Source organism: Mesoplodon mirus (genome assembly GCF_964341445.2).
Source record: "Mesoplodon mirus genome assembly, chromosome: 12".
Classification (NCBI taxonomy): domain Eukaryota; kingdom Metazoa; phylum Chordata; class Mammalia; order Artiodactyla; family Ziphiidae; genus Mesoplodon; species Mesoplodon mirus.
In genome coordinates, this window is record NC_138988.1 from 47,618,372 (window position 1) to 47,638,932 (window position 20,561).

The 20,561-nt window shown below is 43.7% G+C and overlaps 1 protein-coding gene and 1 pseudogene across 4 annotated transcripts in view; one reads left to right on the forward strand and one right to left on the reverse strand.

Annotated features, from left to right (window-relative positions):
* The window catches only part of ZNF445 (zinc finger protein 445), a 33,606-nt gene extending 21,588 nt beyond the window's left edge, over positions 1–12,018 (reverse strand). The window contains exons 1-2 of one of the 3 annotated variants that reach the window (XM_082639008.1): positions 11,913–11,992; positions 8,140–8,461 (exon numbers count right to left, since the gene is read on the reverse strand). The gene's annotated coding sequence lies outside the window, so the exon portion shown is untranslated. Of the gene's footprint in view, positions 1–8,139; positions 8,462–11,912 lie in introns of all 3 variants that reach the window. The other 2 variants (XM_082639007.1, XM_082639010.1) reach the window with 2 other exon arrangements.
* A 3,014-nt stretch (positions 12,019–15,032) lies between these two features.
* Positions 15,033–15,406, forward strand: LOC309813092 (transmembrane protein 14C-like; annotated as a pseudogene). Its single transcript has one exon. The product of its transcript is annotated as a transmembrane protein 14C-like (transcript).
* The last annotated feature ends 5,155 nt before the right edge of the window (positions 15,407–20,561 follow it).

The following is a 20,561-nucleotide window of genomic DNA, read 5'->3' on the forward strand; positions in this document are numbered from 1 at the left end:
TATGTCTACATGAATAAGAATGAAGTTGGACCCCTACATAATACAATATACAAAAATTAACTCAAAATGGATCAAAGGCCCAAATGTAAGCTAAAACTATAATATTCTTATCATAATATGTAAGCGTAATACTTTGTGACAATGGATTAGTCAATGGATTCTACCAAATGCATACTACATGCAAAAAAAAGAAAAAATAGATAAATTGGACTTCACCTAAATTAAAACTCTTGTACTTCAAAGGTCTCATGAAGAAAGTGAAAAGACAACCCACAGAGAGGGAAAAAAAAAATTTACAAATCACATACCTTATAAGGGACTTGTCACTAGAAAATATAAATAACTTACAATTCAATAATAAAAGACAACACAATTAAAATTAGACAAAGCATCTTAACAGACATTTCTCCAAAGAAAATATAAAGATGGCTGAAAAACACATAGGATCCTCAACAGCATTAGTCGTCAGGGAAAAGCACATCAACACCACAATAAGATACCACTTCACATCCACTAGGATGGCTAGAATCAAGCAGTCAGAAAATAATATATGTTGATAAGGATGTAGAGATAAATACTGGAACATTCATACACTGCTGGTGGAAATGTAAATTGTGCAGCCACACTGGAAAACAGTCACGCATCATTAAGTTAAACGTACAGTTACTACTTGCAACTCCATTCCTAGATAGACGGTTACAACCATCCTTCAGTACCTGCAGGGGATCACACAAAAAACAAGTTCTAGCTAAAGACTTAACTTCAAAAACAAACAGGGACTTCCCTGGCAGTCCAGTGGCTAAAACTCCATGCTCCCAATGCATGGGGGCTGGGTTCGATCCCTGGTCAGGAAACTAGATCCCACATGCCACAACTAAGAGTTCGCATACCACGACTAAAGATCCTGTGTGCCACAACAAAGACCTGACGCGGCCAAATAAATAAATAAATAAATAAATATTAAAACAAACAAAAAAGAGTAAGAACCCTGGGGTAGGCAAGGATTTCTTAAGAAAACAAAGGAAAAAGGGTGATATATGACTATGTCAGTATTTTAAAACCTCTTGTCCAAAAAAAAAAAAAGAACAAAAGCACAAACCACTGGACAGAAGTGTAAATGTGTACAGCCACTAGGAAAAGTAGTTTCAAAATCTGCAGTGAAGCTAAAAAGTCATATTACCTATGCCCCTGAAATTTCAGTTCTAGGAAGCTCCCTGGAAAAACACTTGCACAGGTATTCAGGCATTTACACAGGTGTTCACTAGAATACTTTGTAATAACACAATATTGGAAATGACCTACTTGCCCATCAATACACCTAAATAAAAGTGTAGCACTTTATAGGATGAAATACCACACAACAATTTAAAAGACTGTACTAGACCTTTAAGAAACAATACAATTGTTTCACTGTTCACTGGGTGGTCAAGCTATGCAGCCAAGGTTAAAAAGCAGATCAGTGCCACCCACAGAAGAGACCAGAGCTTAATTCTAAGTTCCTGAGAACAGACAACACACACACTAGGCTCAAGTGATACAGTATTCACTTAGAGCAAGAGAAGAAAATAGAGTGTACAAGATTCAACCCCCTGCAATCCATTGGTCCCCCATGACCAATGGATCCACTTCACAGCCAAAGCCATGCAGGTGGAACAGATACCAGCACCACCCTTCACGATACAGTAGAAGGACCTTGGCCCCTTACCCATGGGGTCTGAAATACAGAAAGCAAGGGAAGGCCTGGGGGCCATTGACACATGCACCTAAGAAGAAAAAAGGGGGGCTTCCCTGGTGGCACAGTGGTTAACAATCCACCTGCCAATGCAGGGGACATGGGTTCGAGCCCTGGTCTGGGAAGATCCCACATGCCGCAGAGCAACTAAGCCCGTGCGTCACAACTACTGAGCCTGCACTCTAGAGCCTGCGAGCCACAACTACTGGGCCCACGTGCCACAACTACGGAAGCCCACATGCCTAGGGCCCGTGCTCAGCAACAAGAGAAGCCCGCGCACCACAACCAAGAGTATCCCCCACTCACCGCAACCAGAGAAAAGCCTGCGTGCAGCAACAAAGACCCAACACAGCCAAAAATAAAATAAAATATTTTTTTTAAAAAACGTAATTCTCCAAAAAAAAAAAGAAGAAAAAAGGGGTATACATTAAGCACTGAACAGGTAAAGATAGTCCCTCAAAAGGCTGTAAGCACACCACAGGCTATGAGGGCTCTTGATTTCTTTGCAAGAAAATGTCCTCAGCCAGGGCTACTCTTGCAGAGTTATGCTAGAGAGAAGCAGCTGCGCCTGACTGCTTTTCCCAACAGTATCAAAAACGTATGCTAAGTTAAAAAGAACTTAAGTATAATTGGAGAAAAAACCTAAAATCATATTTATGTGTAAATTTCTTAGGTGTGATGTACATAAAAGCACTCGAAAGGTTTTTAAATGGCCTAAAAAGATTGACAAAAACTCCTACTGATGTGGGAGTGGAGAGGTTGAAAATAACAGTTAAAGGGAGACTTTATTTGTAGTGATTTGATTTTTTTAACACAACATTTATGTTCAAGGTCTCTTTTTTTTTAAGATTGTACAGTGATGACTGCACATATGCCAAAATGTTAGAAGAGGTTACTCCTGTGTGTTGGAAATATGCCTGCCTGTTATTTTCTTTATATATATATATATATATTTTTTTTTTTTTTTTTTTTTTTCTGTACGCGGGCCTCTCACTGCTGTGGCCTCTCCCGTTGCGGAGCACAGGCTCCGGACACACAGGCTCCGCGGCCATGGCTCGCGGGCCCAGCCGCTCCGCGGCATGTGGGATCTTCCGGGATCGGGGCACGAACCCGTGTCCCCTGCATCGGCAGGCGGACTCTCAACCACTGCGCCACCAGGGAAGCCCGATCTTTATATTTTTTGTCTTTTCCCAATTTCCCCCCCAAAAAAGTAAATTAAGAGGCAAGTTTTAGAAATTACACTTATAAGCTCACTTATGTGTTAAACAAAATAAAAATAAAGCACAGTTTGCATATGCACAAAAAAGTTCCTAAGCCTTGGCCACCAAAGTGTTTTCAGCAGTTAATCTTCTCTGGCAAGTGGGATTAGAGGGCTTTCCATTCCTATTTTTCTATGTTCCCTGAATTGTACATTATTTTTATAATCAGCAAAGTGATCAATAATTCTGCTTAAAAAACAAAGCAACTGGAATTCCCTGGAGGTCCAGTGGTTAGGACTGGATGCTTTCACTGACCAGGTTCAATCCCTGGTCAGGAAACTAAGGAACTAAGATCCCGCATGCCACGTGGTGCAGCCAATTAAAAAAAAAAGGTACTGAGTATCAGCTCCCAGGACTGAAAAGGTGGGCACTCAGCAGAATAGGTTACGTGTCCTTGAAGGGCAGTTGTATGTAGATGGTGGCTGCAGCTCAAGTAACTGCAAAAGGGAAAAGAAACCCGGCTGACCCTTGTTCTGTTTTAGCCACTGAGTCAACAACCAAACCAAAGAAGGCTGGCTGAATTGAGAACAAGGTAAGACAAAAATTGACAACTGAGGTAGAGAACAAAAGAGAGTAAAATGCTGCCCAAAACCACAACATGCAAAAGAAAAAAGCAAGAAAGAGCATATTAAAACAAAATCAAACCAAGAGTCTACAAAGAAGTATGTATGGCTGTTAGCATAACTGCCACTATCATGGGCCCATTCAATTCCTCCTGTCCCTCCAGTGACCCTTCCTGTGACTGTACTATGAGGTAAAATCACTTTTCTGTCATCAAGCGCTTTGTAGTTAATAGATATTGTTTTAGGATCGTTAGTTCCAGGTGGCCTCTATGCTCTAACAGTCTCCAAACAACGATGAAGACCTTCACTGACACATTCCCATAGCCCACCAGACTAGTTACCCATTCATAAAACTTGACTTAGAAATGCACTTCCCAGAAAAAAAAAAGAAAGAAAGAAGAAATGCACTTCCTATTTCCAAGCACATACCCCCATACCTAGGTTAACTATAAAACGGTCCCAGTGGCCCCTCAGTGGTGCGAGTGCAGCTGCAAATGCTTCTAGTTCCTCCACCTGATCTCACCATGTGAGTAAATTACCCTCTAATTTAACTGATCCATTGATTATACGGAGCTGCCTGCCTTCTTTTTCAGTCTTAAGCTATCTTCTCAGTTCAATGGGCACTTTTCATTCCCTCCATCCTCCAACTGAAGTATGAGGTAGAGTGCAGACCTTGGCACCTGTTGTAAAGTGGCCCCATTACTCAGTGCACCAAGTCACAGATGATGGTCATCTTCCCCTGAAAGGGTGGAACCTTCCACCTCCCACCACTGTTAAGAAAATTTAAAGAAACCATAACTTCAACCAGAAGCCATCATCACCTACAAACATCTCCTGAACTCAGCAAGTACTGCTAGGACTGTCCAAAAAGACGACTGTAAACTGAGATGGGATGAAGAAAGCATGCCATCTATGTGGCTGGACCACACTGACTTCACTCTGTCAGCTCTATCTTAGGCCCACAGTCCCCTTTCTGAGCTTTAGCCTACTCACAAGGAATGCATCCAAGCCAGATAAGTTCCCTATCAACTCTTACTCTTGCCTTCATCTGACACGAAAACTGGAAGAATGCATTTTGCTAGTCCAGATGGTTAATGGTCCATGAGGAATAATGTTCGTGAGACCTCAGAAGGGAGGAGAAACCCCCAGTTCCCACTGGCACGAATGTGCTTCTCGCTTAGTAGTCAGATTCTATCTTTAGCTTTGGTCCCTTTAAATTCCCCCATGCCGGGGCTTCCCTGGTGGTGCAGTGGTTAAGAATCCGCCTGCCAATACAGGGGACATGGGTTCGAGCCCTGGGCCAGGAAGATCCCACACGCTGCAGAGCAACTAAGCCTGTGTGCCACAACTACTGAGCCTGTGCTCTGGAGCCCGTGCTCTGCAACAAGAGAAGCCACCACAGTGAGAAGCCCGCGCACTACAACGAAGAGTAGCCCTGGCTCTCCGCAACTAGAGTAAGCCTGCGCACAGCAACAAAGACCCAGTGCAGCCAAAAATAAATAAATAAAATAAATAAACAAGAAAACATTTTTTAAATAAATAAATAAATAAATTCTCCCACGCCCCTTCTGGCAGCACGGGGTTCAGTTGCAAATGCCTCTGGTGGTTGTCCACCAGTACTGCCCCTATGTAAGTACCCACAATAAACGTCATAATTACACTTCATGGAGTTGCCTGCTTCACTTTTTGGTCTCAAAGTTTCTTCTCAGTTCAGAGGCTATTATTCAACATCCCCACCATCATCCAGATAAAAGAAACCGCAGTGCTGCTACAAGGGGATGAAGAATCAGTTGAAGAACTACTTTGGGATCATGCGTGCTGACGAAGCTGCTGAAGTTTTGGCAGAGAAATGAAGCTTTGCTGCGAAAGAAGGGGGTGGGGTAAGGAAAATAAATACACAGAGAAAACAAAAGCAAAGGAAAACTGAGAAGTGATAAGGTACATAACTGAAGGCCTATAAAAAGAGACTTGAAGACACAACAACAAGAGGAGACTGAAGAGGAAAGGTGCTTCCGGAGCGGCAGGGGCAGGCTCCAGCCTTGCTGAGCCGCAGCAGCACCAACGGGAGCTGCTCAGGAGGGAGCTGAGTCAGAGAAAGAGGTGAGAGACTTTCCCAGCCAAACTTGCAGAACAGACTGGGGAAGAGAAAGACACTCAGGTGCAGAGAAATCCGGGAGTGAGACGCAACAGAATCAACTGGAGACCAGAGAGAAATATTTTGAAGAAACGCACCCAGCGGGAAATGTAAATGGCACTGACCTGTCTCCGGAAATTGAGACCCACAGGGAAGTCAGCACCAAACATAAGCCTCCAAGCCGACCTGTTCTGAAGCAGCTGCTGCAGAAATGTCCAAAGAGGTCAGTGAAGTACTTGTAAAGAGGTGATGAGAAGACAAGACCAACAGAAAAATGAGGGCAACTGCCTGTGAATATGGCAAAAGATTCCAGCCCTCTGAGCCCAGCCCCTGCAACTATGAACATGGATAAAAGTTAGTGACTTCCTGGGACTTCCCCGGTGGTCCAGTGTTAAAGAATCTGCCTTCCAATGCAGGGGATGATGGTTCAATCCCTGGTCAAGGAACTAAGGTCTCACATGCCGTGGGGCAACTAAGCCTGCACGCCACAACTAGAGAGCCCACGCGCCATGGAGCCCGAGCGCCACAACTAGAGAGAAGCCCGTGCAGCACAATTCCTACATGCTGAGACAAAGATCCCACATGTCACAACTAAGACCCGACACAGCCAAAAACAATTAAAAAAAGAAAACCATTCCTTTAAAAAAAAAAAATGACCTCTTGGGCCTTTCGAAGTCTGAATGAAAGCCCCACAGCATAGTAAAGAGATGGGGCCAGTGAGCTGAAACTGCCCAATTAAATTCAGGTATCCTAATGCCTCAGGGTTCCTTCCAGGTCCCAACTAGCTTCTGAGGACAGAAGAAAAGCTTCATTCATCAACTTGTTAAGATTATACCACAAATGGGAGCCCCCAGGCCTGGGGAGCAACCTGAGATGGAACAGGCCTCTTCTCACCCAGAGCTTCATCCCTCCGCCCAGTTTCATTCCCAAATGAAAATGGCTTTCAAAAGAACAGGGGAGGACTTCTCTGGTGGCACAGTGGTTAAGAATCCGCCTGCCAATGCAGGAGACACGGGTTGGAGCCCTAGTCTGGCAAGATCCCACATGCCGCGGAGCAACTAGGCCTGTGTGCTACAACTACTGAGCCTGTGCTCTAGAGCCTGCGAGCCACAACTACTGAGCCCACGCGCCTAGAGCCCGTGCTCCACAACGAGATGCCAGTGAAATGAGAGGCCCGCCCACCGCAATGAAGAGTAGCCCCCGCCCACCACAACTAGAGAAAGCCTGCGCGAAGCAACGAAGACTCAACGCAGCCAAAGTAAATAAATAAATTTATTAAAAAAAAAAAAAAAAAAAAGAACAGGGGAAATCCCAAGCAAGCATATGGGCATTTTTCAGGGACATTTTCTTCTTTCTGTCATTTTGCTCTATCATCTTATATGCAATGTAATCTTTTTTTGCATTTTATATATCAAATAGTGATACACACATGATACATATATACAAGATATCTATATTTATCTATCTATATCTATATATTATTTATTAAATGTGATAGTCACAAGGGAATGCAAAAAAGAAATAACTTACTTTTCTCCACGGATGACCAAACAGACTTTCTGGGATATTCCTTGTCCCTGAATTAATCTTGATCTCAGATCTCTTGGTAGTTCCACCCACTTTTTAAGATAATAAAAAACCGGGACTTCCCTGACGGGCCAGTAGCTAAGACTCTGCACTCCCAACGCAAGGGGCCCAAGATCGATCCCTGGTCAGGGAACTAGATCCCGCATGCCGCAACTAAAGATCCTGCATTCTGCAACTAAAAAGGTGCGGCAACAAAGATCCTGTGTGCTGCAACTAAGACCTGAGGCGGCCAAATAAATAAATAAATATTTCTTTAAAAAGATAATAAAAAACCCAGTCTAACTTAATACCAAAACTTCAATCTCTCAACTAGTTCAAATCTTCTCCCTTACCCCTAGCTCAGGCTGGATTCTTGCTTCTGCAAAGCGGCAGTGAGGAAGATGAGAAGGGACGGGGTGAGTAGTGATGTAGTATCATCTATTCTTTCACTGTTTTTCTATCTTGTTCTGCTTGCCTTCCTCACTTTCTTGCTGCTTCTGATTCTTCCAGTGTCAGAGCAGGGAAAAGAAACGGGAGGCAACCAGGCAAAATCTGATGCTGTCTGGAGTTCTTTCTTGGCTCTTATATGCTGTCTGTTATGGCAGACATCCAACTGCTGCTAGCTCCTCTTGAGAATGCATTTGTAGATTCTTCGTTGGCACCCCTACCCCAGGCACCTTGGTGCAGTGGCCTTTTATAGTCCACCTTTTCCTAATTTGAGTGATACACTTTTGGTTTATCCTTTTAAATTTTTCTCTTACCTCCTTTTCAAAGGATTTATATTTGGGGTCGTTTCCTTCTGCCAGGCACCCTGAAAGGGGATTCTTTTAAGGCAGCTTCAGCCTACTTACATCTATGGTATCACTTGACTTATGGAAAACTTACCCTCTTGCCCCACATCTGTGGAAGTGTACTTTACTCCCATCACAATCTTCTCTTCTTATTCTGATGTCAGGGGAATTCTAGCAGCCTCTGATTTTATGGCGTATTCCCCAAACTCTTGTAGGACTATATCATATTCTCAGAATTCTTTTGTAATAGAAGTGGATGTGGTGCTGGCTGGGCTGATGAGTTAGTTTCCTTAGGTCAACAAGCATCCAGTCAGAAAATAACACGGCAGAGTCTTCTTATGCAAGCCTCCTTTAATCTTCTCAAAGGACTTTATTACTGCCTTCCTCACTCCCTACTCTTGCACTTGGGTTGGCACCTGGGAAGATAGCATCCCCTGCTATATTAGGAAGAGGAAATGCTGGCTCACTCTCAGGCCAACCAACACTCTTCATATAAATAAATATTCACACATAGGCTCAAGTTGGGGGGTGACTAAGATTCACAGGCCCAATTTTGTTTACCTTTTAATAAGTCATGTGAAAATGTGTCTCTCTAAAAATGGTTAGAATGTTTTGACACTTATCATTCATCATTTCTGTTTAGGGTTTCAGCCCACTCCGAGTACAGGACCAATCCCATTTAACATCTTCTTACACAAAAATTTGTACATGATAATATGAATATGGAATAAAGTAACAGCCAGATCCTTAATAGTGATTTTCAGGATGGAGGATGGAGAGGTGAGAGAAAAGGAAAAAAGAGAAAAGTGCATATACAATAAGGACAGTATTTTAGAACAATCTGTAAATACACATTTGACTGTGTCGTTATACAGATGTGGAGAGATGAAAGAAAGGAACGGCAGCAGCAAAATGTTTATGTGGTTATCTCAGGATGTTGTGACTTCAGATGATTTATATTTGCTTCTTTATACTGTTCTTTATGATAGTATTTCAAATACATTTTTATATGATCTGGTAAAAACTACAGAGCTGCATTTGTAAAAAAAAAATACAAGCTTTGGAAAGCTTAAAGAAAATGAAACAGATATCTTACTTTCAGAACTTTTCAGAGCCTGGTAATATATTAATTGGGAATCTCCAAGAGTATCTGCCAATAGAATGGCACTATAGTATTCTCCATTTTTCAGTATGACACATCTTTAAGAAATGCTATGTCAACAGATGTGTCAAAGAAGGATTATTTTTAAATTATATCTAAGTCATTGGTGTTCTATGAATTTATGAATTTCTGTTTTCTTTCTTACATACCTTTTAGGTTACATACCTTTTAGGTAATATATTCAGAAATTTCAATGATGTGCCTATTGTTCCCTTTTTCCCCAACTACAGTGTAAACTTCATAAGATTAGGAATCTGAGCTGCCATATTTATTAAAATAGGTCCCCATTACCTGACACACAACAGGCAATCAATAAATATTTGCTCATGCAAGAGGGAGGGGATATGGGGACACATGTATACATATAGCTGATTCACCCTGTTACACAGCAGAAAGCAACACAACATTGCAAAGCAATATGCAATGTAATTTTGATTCCTTTTAAAATCCCCATTAAGTAATCTCTTGTTCTCATCTTTTTCCTGCCAGTGAGAGGGTACATAAGGTTTATTTTATACACTAATAATAAACAAACAAGTTTCTAAGACAATTGCCACTAAAGAAAGATTGCTTCTAGTACACATTTAAAATGTTAAAATAATATTTATACCAATTTGCCAATTAAGAAATGAGCTCAACCTAGTGCCCAAAATTTGGTTTCTCAATACCATTCTACAATAAACAAAACCAGGAATCCTTGCAGAAATGGTTGATTCCAGGGCTGGGGGAGGTGAAAATACAAGATGAGTAGTTTGTGGTGCCTGAAAATCAGAAAAAGACACAAAAAAGGAAGGGAGCATGTAAGGGGAAACAGGAGCCAACTTGAAAGAGTTCCCAATGGCCAAAGTTAGAATAATTTAGTGACTGCCCTGGTGGCGCAGTGGATAAGCCTCTGCGCCCCCAATGCAGGGGGCTGGGGTTCGATCCCTGGTCAGGGAACTAGATCCCACATTCATGCCACAACTAAGAGTTCGCATGCCACAACTAAGGAGCTGGCGAGCTGCAACTAAGGAGCCCGCCTGCCACAACTAAGGAGCCCACGAGCCGCAACTAAGACCCCACACAACCAAAAACAAAAAGAGTAGTATACCAGTAAGAAGACATATCGATATCACCCTCAATCTAAGCAGAACATCTGACAAAACCAAATCGAGAGGGTCACTCTAAAATTACAAATACTTCAAAAGTGTCAAAATCATGAAAAACAAGTAAAACTGAGGAACTGTCACAGACTAAAGGAGACTAGAAGACATGACAACTAAATGGAATGAGGGATTGTAGACTGGCTCCTGGAACAGAAAAAGAACATTAGCGAGACAGTGATGAACTCTGGATAAGTCAGCAGTTTAATTAATAGTACTGGACCCCTGCAAATTTCTTAAGTTTGATGACTGTACTGTAGTTATGCAAGACATTACCTTTAGGTAAACCAGGTAAAGATATAAGGGAACTCTGTAAAGTTCTGACACGCTCTGTGTGTCTGCAATTATTCAAAATAAAAAGGGTTTTTTTGTTTTTGTGGTACGAGGGCCTCTCACTCTTGTGGCCTCTCCTGTTGCGGAGCACAGGCTCCGGACTTGCAGGCTCAGCGGCCATGGCTCACGGGCCCAGCTGCTCCGTGGCATGTGGGATCTTCCCGGACCGGGGCACGAACCCGTGTCCCCTGAATCGGCAGGCGGACTCTCAACCACTGCGCCACACTTTTAAGAAGGTGAACATTCTCTGATTTCTTAGGCCAATGTAAGTGAGAAGACAGTAGAGTGGTTTTAGGTTACAGCTTTACCTTGTGTTTAAAAACTGTATTTTATATAGTACTCTTTCATTCTGAAAACAAACAATCAACCTAATACACATCACTTGTTGAGCACTTACAGCTTCGTGTAATGTGTACTATGGAAAATAAACTGCAAACAAAATGTTTTTTTTTAAATTATACTTGCAAAAATATGTCTCAGTGGTGTCACACTGCTGGCCCTAATTTTAACCAATATATGAACAAATGCATTCCACAGTTGAAGACGATATAATTTTCAAAAAGCAATAATATGAATGTACATAATGCCACTGAATTATACACTTTAAAATGGATTAAATGATCAATTTTTATGTATCGTGTGGTAAATGTTATGTGCATTTTTTCACAATAATACTAAAAAAAGCTTTTTAAAAGCAACAGTATACAAATACGGAATCATGTTGTACACCTAAAACCACTATGTTGTTCTATGTGGATTACACCTCAATTTAATTAAAAATAAAATATATGGATTATATATCTTTAAAAACCAGTAAAATAATCCCACTTCTTAAAAAAATATATTTGTACATGTATAAGAGTTTGCATAATCGTGCCCAAATTTTAAAAGGTCAGGAAGCCTCCGAACGAAAACAACGGATTGAGGGTACTTTCACTTTTTTAACGCTCACCCGCGTCATCTAATTACATGTAATGAATACGCTTTGTTTGCATAATTGGGAGAAGTGATAAAACACAGAAACCATTACTCCAAATTCACGCCCCTGCAGCGAAGCGCAGGCAGATACGCCCTCACCGCGGCGGCTGGGCTCCCAGGCCAGACCCCAGCCCGGGCGCAGCCTCCAGGCCGAGCCTCACCCGCCGCCCGCCGGGAACCCCGCGCCCCCACGACAACCCACGTCGCCCCGCTCCCCCCCACGCCGCCCCGCCGCCCCGCCGTCCCACTCACCGACTCCCGCGGCCGCGAGCCCCTAGGTCCCCTGACCACACGACCCAGGCCGCGCCAGTAGCCCCGCGCCCGGCTCTCCGCTGGCCCGTATCGCGCAAGCGCGTCACCGCCCCGGGCCTCTCGGACTCTCTAGGAAGCTGGGAGGGCCAACGTCTCGGCTTCTCCCGGGACCAAGTGCCCTGCTGGACGACCTCTGAGCCCAGCCCAGGAGGTGGTCCCCACACACCCCCACCTAACCCACTGGGCGCCTGCCTTCTTTTGGTACCCCAGAGCTCCATCCGTCTTATCCTGTTTTCCTACACCCCTCCCCATGTGTGTGCAGAGCATCCCTCCAGGGCTCCCTCCCGGGCTCCCTTCCCCCAGGGAAGAACAGGATCAAAGCCAGGGGTCAAATCAGGGACCAGCAAGATCTAGATGACCAGCCTGGCCAGGAGGAGCTGTAAAGGGGGCCACTCATTACCCTCTGGGGCCCCGTTCAAGGAGGGGAACCAAATCCTAAGGAAGGCTCCGTTCAGGACAGTCCCTTCCCCCATCACCACCACAACCAGGGATACTTGCTCATTCCCAGTCCACAGGCACACAAAATTTTTCCTTACCACAGCTTTCAGCTGTTTTCTCCCGTTAACAAAATTCAACTGAGTAAATTTTAAAGCTCTTTTGGCTTTAATTAGCAATTCATTGTGGTGCTCCAAGGACAAGGGACAAGATAAACTCAAAGGGCCAACATCGAGGTACAGGGAGTTACCGGACTCTTATCACTCTGTCACGTAGCAACCATTACAATATCCCTGATCCCTCCCAAGTAGCATGCCCTGTCCCTTTCCCAACCCATATAAGGAAAGGTATTTGCCCCTGTTCTCCTGCTCTGCACACTGGAAGTATGCATACCCTGCCCAATCAGCAGGTGACTGGTAACTTCCTTTGTTCCCTGGATATAAAAACAGACCAGTAACCCTTGCTCCGGGTCAGCTCTCCCTGATTATCAGGAAGCCGGCCTGCTCTTCTGGCAGCGACCCTTCCCTTTAATAAATTCTATCTTCTTTACATTCTGCCTTGTATCTGGAAATTCTTTCCCAACCCGCGTTGGGACCATGACATTCCTGAGTCAGACTGCATCCAGTTTAGCAGGTAGAGAGGAGCTCTGAAGAGTATACAAAGCAAGAGGTTTTATAGGCAGAAGGGAATAGAAATGAAGGACCATTGGGACAATTTTTTTATAGTTAACCTAGGATATGGGGGTAGGTGCATTCGTAACTTAAGATTTATGAACGGGTAACTAGTCTCATGGGTGCTGGGAATACGTCAGGGAAGGTTTTCATCATTGTTTGGGGACTAACAGAGCATAGAGGCTACCTGGACCTAATGATTATTAAACGATATTTATTAACTAAAAAGCCCTTGATGACAGAGAAGTGATTCACTGCACGGTACAGTACAGAAGTGATTCACTGCACAGTACAGTCCTGGGTAGGGTCAGTGAAAAACAGTAGAAATTGTAAGGGCCCAAGATGGCATCAGTTATGCTAACAGCCACACACCGGGTCTGGTACAGGGAACGGTTAGCCCCTGGGTGATTTGGTCTAACGTGAGGCCTTGTGTGGCATCGGATTTTAATGGATATTGAGATAATTTGGGAAGAGGTTTAGTTACATCTATCTGAATATTTATAGGTTCTGCACTTTTTAATCTCCCAATGTCATTGTTAGAGGTAGCCCGCAGATATTAGGGTAACTGATTAAATTAGGGATTTTTGGCTGGAATTCTTCCTCTTCTATACCAAGGACAGATTGTAGGGCACATAAAAAGATATCCTTTCCAGTGGTTAGGACTCCGTGTTTCCATTGCCGAGGGCCTGGGTTCGACCCCTGGTCAGATAACTAAGATCCCACAAGCTGTGCGGCCAAAAAAAAAAAAAAAAAAAAGAGATATCCTTTCAAAGTGCTCAGCTAACAAATGGGACCTAATTAAACTTATAGGCTTTTGCACAGCAAAGGAAACCATAAGCAAAAGGAAAAGACAACCTAAGGACTGTGAGAAAGTATTTGCAAATGATGCGACCAATAGGGCTTAATTTCCAAAATATACAAACATCTCAAAATTTGGTCAGACCTGTGACTTCCCATCTATTTTCTGCCTTTTAATCAATCCACTTATCTCAGGAGAAAATACATTTACCAATAAGGCAGTTAGAGCAGGTTGGGCAGCATCATCTATTGTATGGAAATCAGAATGCCGTAGGAAGATAGCTTCCAGATGGGCTTTAAAGTCTGCCCTAAATTCATCTTTCTTTTGTTTGCAGGTGTGAATAATAGAGCAACCACTGCAGGCAGGGAAAACCTTGAGAAGAGATTTTAAAAGATCCACTGCTATATTGCGAGCTTTTTCTGGTCCACAAGGGGACCATGTTGGAGATCCAGGATCTTGAGTATCATTCTCGGAGTTACACCATTCTGCCTCCTGCATCCATTCTGGGGCTTTCCTACATGTGCACAAGCTGGTGAAGATCTGACAGCCCAGATGAGGACTCTAAATTCTTCAAAATACTTTTGGGGATGCTCCCTGTGTTTAGGAAAAATTCTTTAACTGTGGCCCTTAGTCTGTGACAAAGGACTGAAAGATACCCAAAGGAGATCATTAAAAGTTAAGGGCTTCCCTGGTGGCGCAGGGGTTAAGAATCCGCCTGCCAATGCAGGGGACATGGGTTCCGAGCCCTGGTCCGGGAAGATCCCACATGCCGCGGAGCAACTAAGCCCGTGCACCGTAACTACTGAGCCTGAGCTCTAGACCCCCGAGAGCCACAACTACTGAGCCTGAGTGCCACAACTACTGAAGCCCACGCACTCATGCCTGTCTTCCGCGACAAGAGAAGCCACCGCAATAAGAAGCCCGTGCACCGCAATGAAGAGTAGCCCCCGCTCAGCGCAACCAGAGAAAGCCCGTGCGCAGCAACGAAGACCCAACGCAGCCAAAAAATAAATCAATTAATTAAAAAAAAAAAGTTAGAAGTTAACTTTGGCGACTCTCCACTCCAAGCCATGTGCGCCCTTGTTGGCCAGTGCAGACCTTCGGGAAGGAGGTGCAGGCCTAGTGTAATCTGTCTGGACAGAGTGAAAGAGAACAATGCAGAAGGACTCCAGCCTACTAGTGCCTTTATATTGTATTGGTTTTGGCTACGCAGCACTGGTTGCTTCCAGTGGGATAAGTGGGATCACTGGCTATGCAAAAGCAGGCAGTGTCCCATCTCTGGCTGCCAGGCTCCTCTTCAGTGGTTTAGCGGGCCTGGGTGCCTATCAGGGGTCTCAGGATCCAAGGAACATTTAGGTTTTCTTCATTACATCTGGAACCTTGGCTGGCATTATGGGAATGAGATTCTACCACTCTGGAAAATTTATGCCTGCAGGCTTAATTGCGGGTGCCAGTTTGCTGATGGTCGCCAAACTTGGAATTAGTGTGTTGGGTAAACCCCATCCGTGGTAGTCATGGCCCAGATTGGAATCATGAAGAATTTTTAAACTTCCACTATTTTTAGTGTATTAAGATAAATGAGTACAGCATTTTTACATATTCTGACATTTTATTTAAAACAACACTGAACAAAAACAAACAACAACAACAAAAAACAACACTGAACTTTGCAGAGAAAAAAGTCAGTCATTATCATTACAACCCTAAAGAGGTGGGTAAAGTATAACACAAGAGCTTCTTCCTGTAGTACCCTCATACAGCTTGATTCTTGTGTGTTGGTGTTATCTGTTTTTTCTGTATCTACAGGTAATATCTCCAGGGATAAAATGTTAGGTATCACCACTGGGGCCCCTGAAACCCCGTGTCCTGATCAGAGGAACAGTGTGAAGAAGATCTCTTTATGAGATTTAGGATATCTGTCCTTTTGCTTATCTTAGAGTACAGACCTACTTTGAAATTATGTTAAATGAAATCAATGAAAATAAAGTTTACTATAAACAAAAAATAAAAATAAAATAAAAGGTAACTAATAGTCTCTTCAGAGTGGAAAGGCGATTCAGATAGAGGATTAGTAGACTGGGAGTACTCAGGTAAAGGAAGATAGATGGGAGAGGTAGGAGTCACGTCACTCTTACAGCTTTTGGTTTTGGGTAACTCTTGTGTCTTTAACATTTCATTAGTGCTTTTATTAAAAAAAATTTTTGGCCCTGTGGTATGTGAGATCTTAGTTCCCTGACCAGGGATCGAACCCATGTCCTCTGCATTGGCAGCTTAGAATCTTAACCACTGGACCACCAGGGAAGTCCCTTCATTAGCCTTTTGCAATGAATCTTTCAATGAAGCAATTTTGGAATCTTGAAGCCTTTTGGAGGCTTCTGCATATCAGTTAAAATAATAGGTATCCCATTCTGTTGGTTTGATTTGGGAACACTCGATTACAATTGTACTTTTTGAATGAATGGCCTTGTCTAACTGGAATGTTCCCCATAATGGTCATTGTAAATCTAGGTTGTCTTTAGTAAGATTTTGACATTTTTGTATGTATCTATAGCTTCCAGGACCATAGTTCTTAGACGTAAAATAAGCAGGTGTGGGGCCTCCCTGGTGGCGCAGTGGTTGAGAGTCCGCCTGCCGATGCAGGGGATACGGGTTCGTGCCCCGGTCTGGAGGATCCCATATGCCGCGGAGCAGCTGGGCCCGTGAGCCATGGCCGCTGAGCCTGTGCGTCCGGAGCCTGTGCGTCCGGAGCCTGTGCTCCGCAACGGGAGAGGCCACAACAGTGAGAGGCCCGCGTACAGCAAAAAAAAAAAAAAAAAAAAAAAAGAAAAAATAAGCAGGTGTGCCAGAAGATAGAACACTCAGTTCTTTGGAACTTGAGGGCCCTATTTCTTCAGTGAAGCCTTTGGTCTCTTGGAACCAAATTCATCCCTAACAGGAATGTACCACTGGGTTAGAGATTCTGTGATGTTTTATGTTTTACAGGACATCTCATTGCACAAAAATTTTCTGGAGGTTGGCAGGTGACCTAGTACTGATCTAACCCATTCCCTAACCAATTTATCCTAGAATGGGGGTCTTAGATTAGATGGTGAGCTCAAACAGCTTTTAGGTGCTCAACCTGAACCCATCATTGCAACTTTGCCTTCCAAGATTCCCATTAACAATAGATCGATCATGCTTTTACCTTATGTGTATATCAGCAGAAACCAATAATAACTGAGGAGGAAATAGACCTGTGGATGTCAGCAGTAACCAAAGAAATGGTATCGTGGAGTGGACTAACCAGGAGCTAGGGACTGGTGCTCTGTTAGAGCCTCCTGTCAGTCCAGACTGCCCTGTTAACCCTGGACTGGAAAACCAATGAGAGCAGCAAGCTCAGATGCAAAGGGAGAAGAGCTCAGATCCAAGAGAAACTTACTCATGGCCTTCAGAAGCAGCGAGAAAGAGAACAAAAGTGTTCAGCAGGTGCCAGTGCCTGTGTTTCGCATTGTCCTTGAGGATGTTAGTAGACTCCCTTGGATCCCACTGTCATCACCAAAACTGTTAAAGAACAAAATTCAATTAAGCAAATTAATTTAATTGGCCTTGGGACTTCCCTGGTGGCATAGTGGTTAAGAATCTGCCTGCCAGTGCAGGGGACACGGGTTCGATCCCTGGTCTGGGAAGATCCCACATGCTGTGGAGCAACTGAGCCCGTGCACCACAATTATTGAGCCTGCCCTCTAGAGCCTGCGAGCCACAACTACTGAGCCTGTGCACCACAACTACCAAAGCCCGCACACCTAGAGCCCGTGTTCTGCAACAAGAGAAGCCACCACAATGAGACACCCGTGCACCGCAATGAAGAGTAGCCCCCACTCACCGCAACTAGAGAAAGCTCGATTGTAGCAACGAATACCCAACACAGCCAAAAAAATATTTTAAAAATTAAAAAAATAAATAAAGATCTTATTGGCCTTAATTCAGCAACTCATGAATCAGACAGCACACAATTTAGGAGATAGACATGAGTTCCAAAGAGCTATGCAATGCAAGAGATTTCATAGGCAAAAGGGAGCAGGAAAAAGGAAGTTATACTAGACAAAAAGGATATTGGTCATTGCAAGGTTACCCTCCTTTACAAGGGAATGGCAGGGGTCTATCAGGCAGATTACCTATCTAGTGCTGATCAGGAAATTCCTGAAGGACGGGGACTGGTTTAAAATTCCATTTCTGGCAGGGCCAAAACTTTAAATTAAGTTTGATTTGGGTCACATGGGGCTTAGCATGAGCTACTCCATTTGGGGCCTGTTGTCTCATCTTTAAAACTCCTATAGGTGAGTTCTAACAGGGCTTACCTAGTGGGTGAACAATGGTGCTATCTGCCAGTATGTGGAATTCTGGAGGGGTAAGTTTGCGGGCAGAGAGGCTGCTTGAAGAAGGGCTGAAGTCACATCAGGAGACTGCCCAGTCCCTGTAGGAGCAAATGTCTTCTATCGACAGCATCAGAGAACCTGGAGGGTGTGGAGCCAATGCCATAAAGACCACCTGCTGCCATTGGAGGACACGTGCAAGCTGCTGTGTCAAGGGGCCAGGTGGCTGTCCTGGTTGCCCTCTGGTACATGCATCCTAGTGCCAGGCCTCAGCATGTTGCCAACTGATGTTTCAGTAGGAGGGATGCTCATCCATGCACTGAGGCTCTGTTCCAGTTGTCTGAACCACCCCAGGTTCTTTGTCAATGCCCCAGCCACCAAGGATGGAAAGAGAGAATGGATCCTGGCACCAGAGAGCTATTGATGAGATGGAAGAGAAACCAACGGCACATGAAAACTGAATAACTGAGGAGAGTTCAAGGGGTGACATATAAAATTGTAACTGTTAAGGAAATGGGCCATGAGGTGGCACAAAACGCCAAGGCTAACAATATTTGAAATGGTAAAAACAAAGCAACAGGCCCAAAATGGAGTAGCTCATGCTAAGGGCCAAGCCACCAAAATAAAACTTAACTAAAACTTTTGGGGGAATTTCCTGGTGCTCCAGTGGGTAAGACTCCATGCTCCCAACGCAGGGGGCCCAGGTTCGATCCCTGATTGGGAAACTAGATCCCACATGCATGCCGCAACGAAGAGCCCACATGCTGCAATGAAGAGCCCACATACCGCAACTAACACCTGCTGCAGACAAAATAAATAAATAAATAAATTTAAAAAGTTTTGGCTCCTCCAAAAGTGGAATTTTAAACCAGCCCCAGTCCATCAGGAATTTCCTGATCAGCACTAGTTAGGTAATCTGCCTGATAGACCCCTGCCATTCCCTTGTAAAGGAAAGTAACCTTATAACCAACCCGCTTTTTTGCCTTGTATAACTTCGTTGTTCCTGCTCCCTTCTGCCTATAAAAGTATTTCATTTTGCAAAGCTCCGCAGAGCTCCTTTCTATATGCTAGGTTGGATGCTACCTGATTCATGAATTGCTGAATAAGGCCAACAAGATCTTTAAAATTTGCTCCGTTGAATTTCATTTTTTAATAGGAAGCTATTACCACCTGTAGGAGCAGGCTACCTGACAGAAGCTGTGGCCTTCAGTTTAGGGACATACTCAACCCATGGTCCAATACAAAGTGAGCTGGGGGAATAAGTACCTGAACCTGACTCTCCCTCTGACCTTCTGCCAGGGCCTGCCACTGGTCCAACCCAACTGGAAGCTGGAGGGCAGTCCAAGAGGTCAGCTTTCCAAGTCTTAAGGTAGGGTTGAGAAGAACCAAGAGTTAATATAGGGGGGCAGGGGGAGGTGCAACTGGAAAATATCCAAAATACCCAAAAAGGAAAATGGGGACTGCTCGTCTATGCCTAATGTGTCCATGAATTTCCTTTTGAACTATGTGAAAGGAAAATAAAAATGGAGTCAGTATTGCTAAGAGAGCTCACTCAAATGGAGCCAGGAGGTAACTGAGGAAGTGGGACTTATACACATCTCAGCCAGGATGGAATCTGAACTTTTGACCACTTATTGACTTAATAAAGGCACAATGTTCCAGAAACTTAAGATACTTAACAGACCCTTACCCTAAATAACTCATGACAGCCTATTCCTTAAGGGCAAATATTTCCTTTTTGCATTAGAGCCAACCATAATTCTTGCAAGACAACTTTAACAATCTTGTGGCTTTTGCCTTTATAAGCCCCTGATTCTTCCTCTTCTTCAGAACACTCTTTCGGTTTTACCCAAATCTGTGTCTCCCAATTTGCAATTCCCAAGACCCCAAATAAAGTTCTTTGTTCTATGGACACAGAAAAATTAGGATCGCTAAGCCAAAGAGTGTTGCTCACCACCCAATTCTGCAAGGGTTAAGTCATAACCCACTGCAGTTGCTGGCCTGACAGTTGCACTCCAGGAGGAATTTAAAGAAAAAAACAGGATGAGGCACCTTGTGCTTTGGATACACATGAACAAGCAGGCCCATAGATAGTTAGATGTATATCTCAGGAAATATTTTAATGGCCCTGGATTTCTGAAACTTCCCATACATAGAAAAGCACTAAAACTATTAACTTGAGACGTCTGTTCTTTATGATTTGCAGTATCTTTTTCTTTTGATGCACGCATATGAAATTCTGTACCAAGATGTATGCTTGACTACACTTATTTCCTAGCCATATATAAACTGGCTTCTCCCCTACCTCTTCAGAGCAGTTCATCAGAGCTGA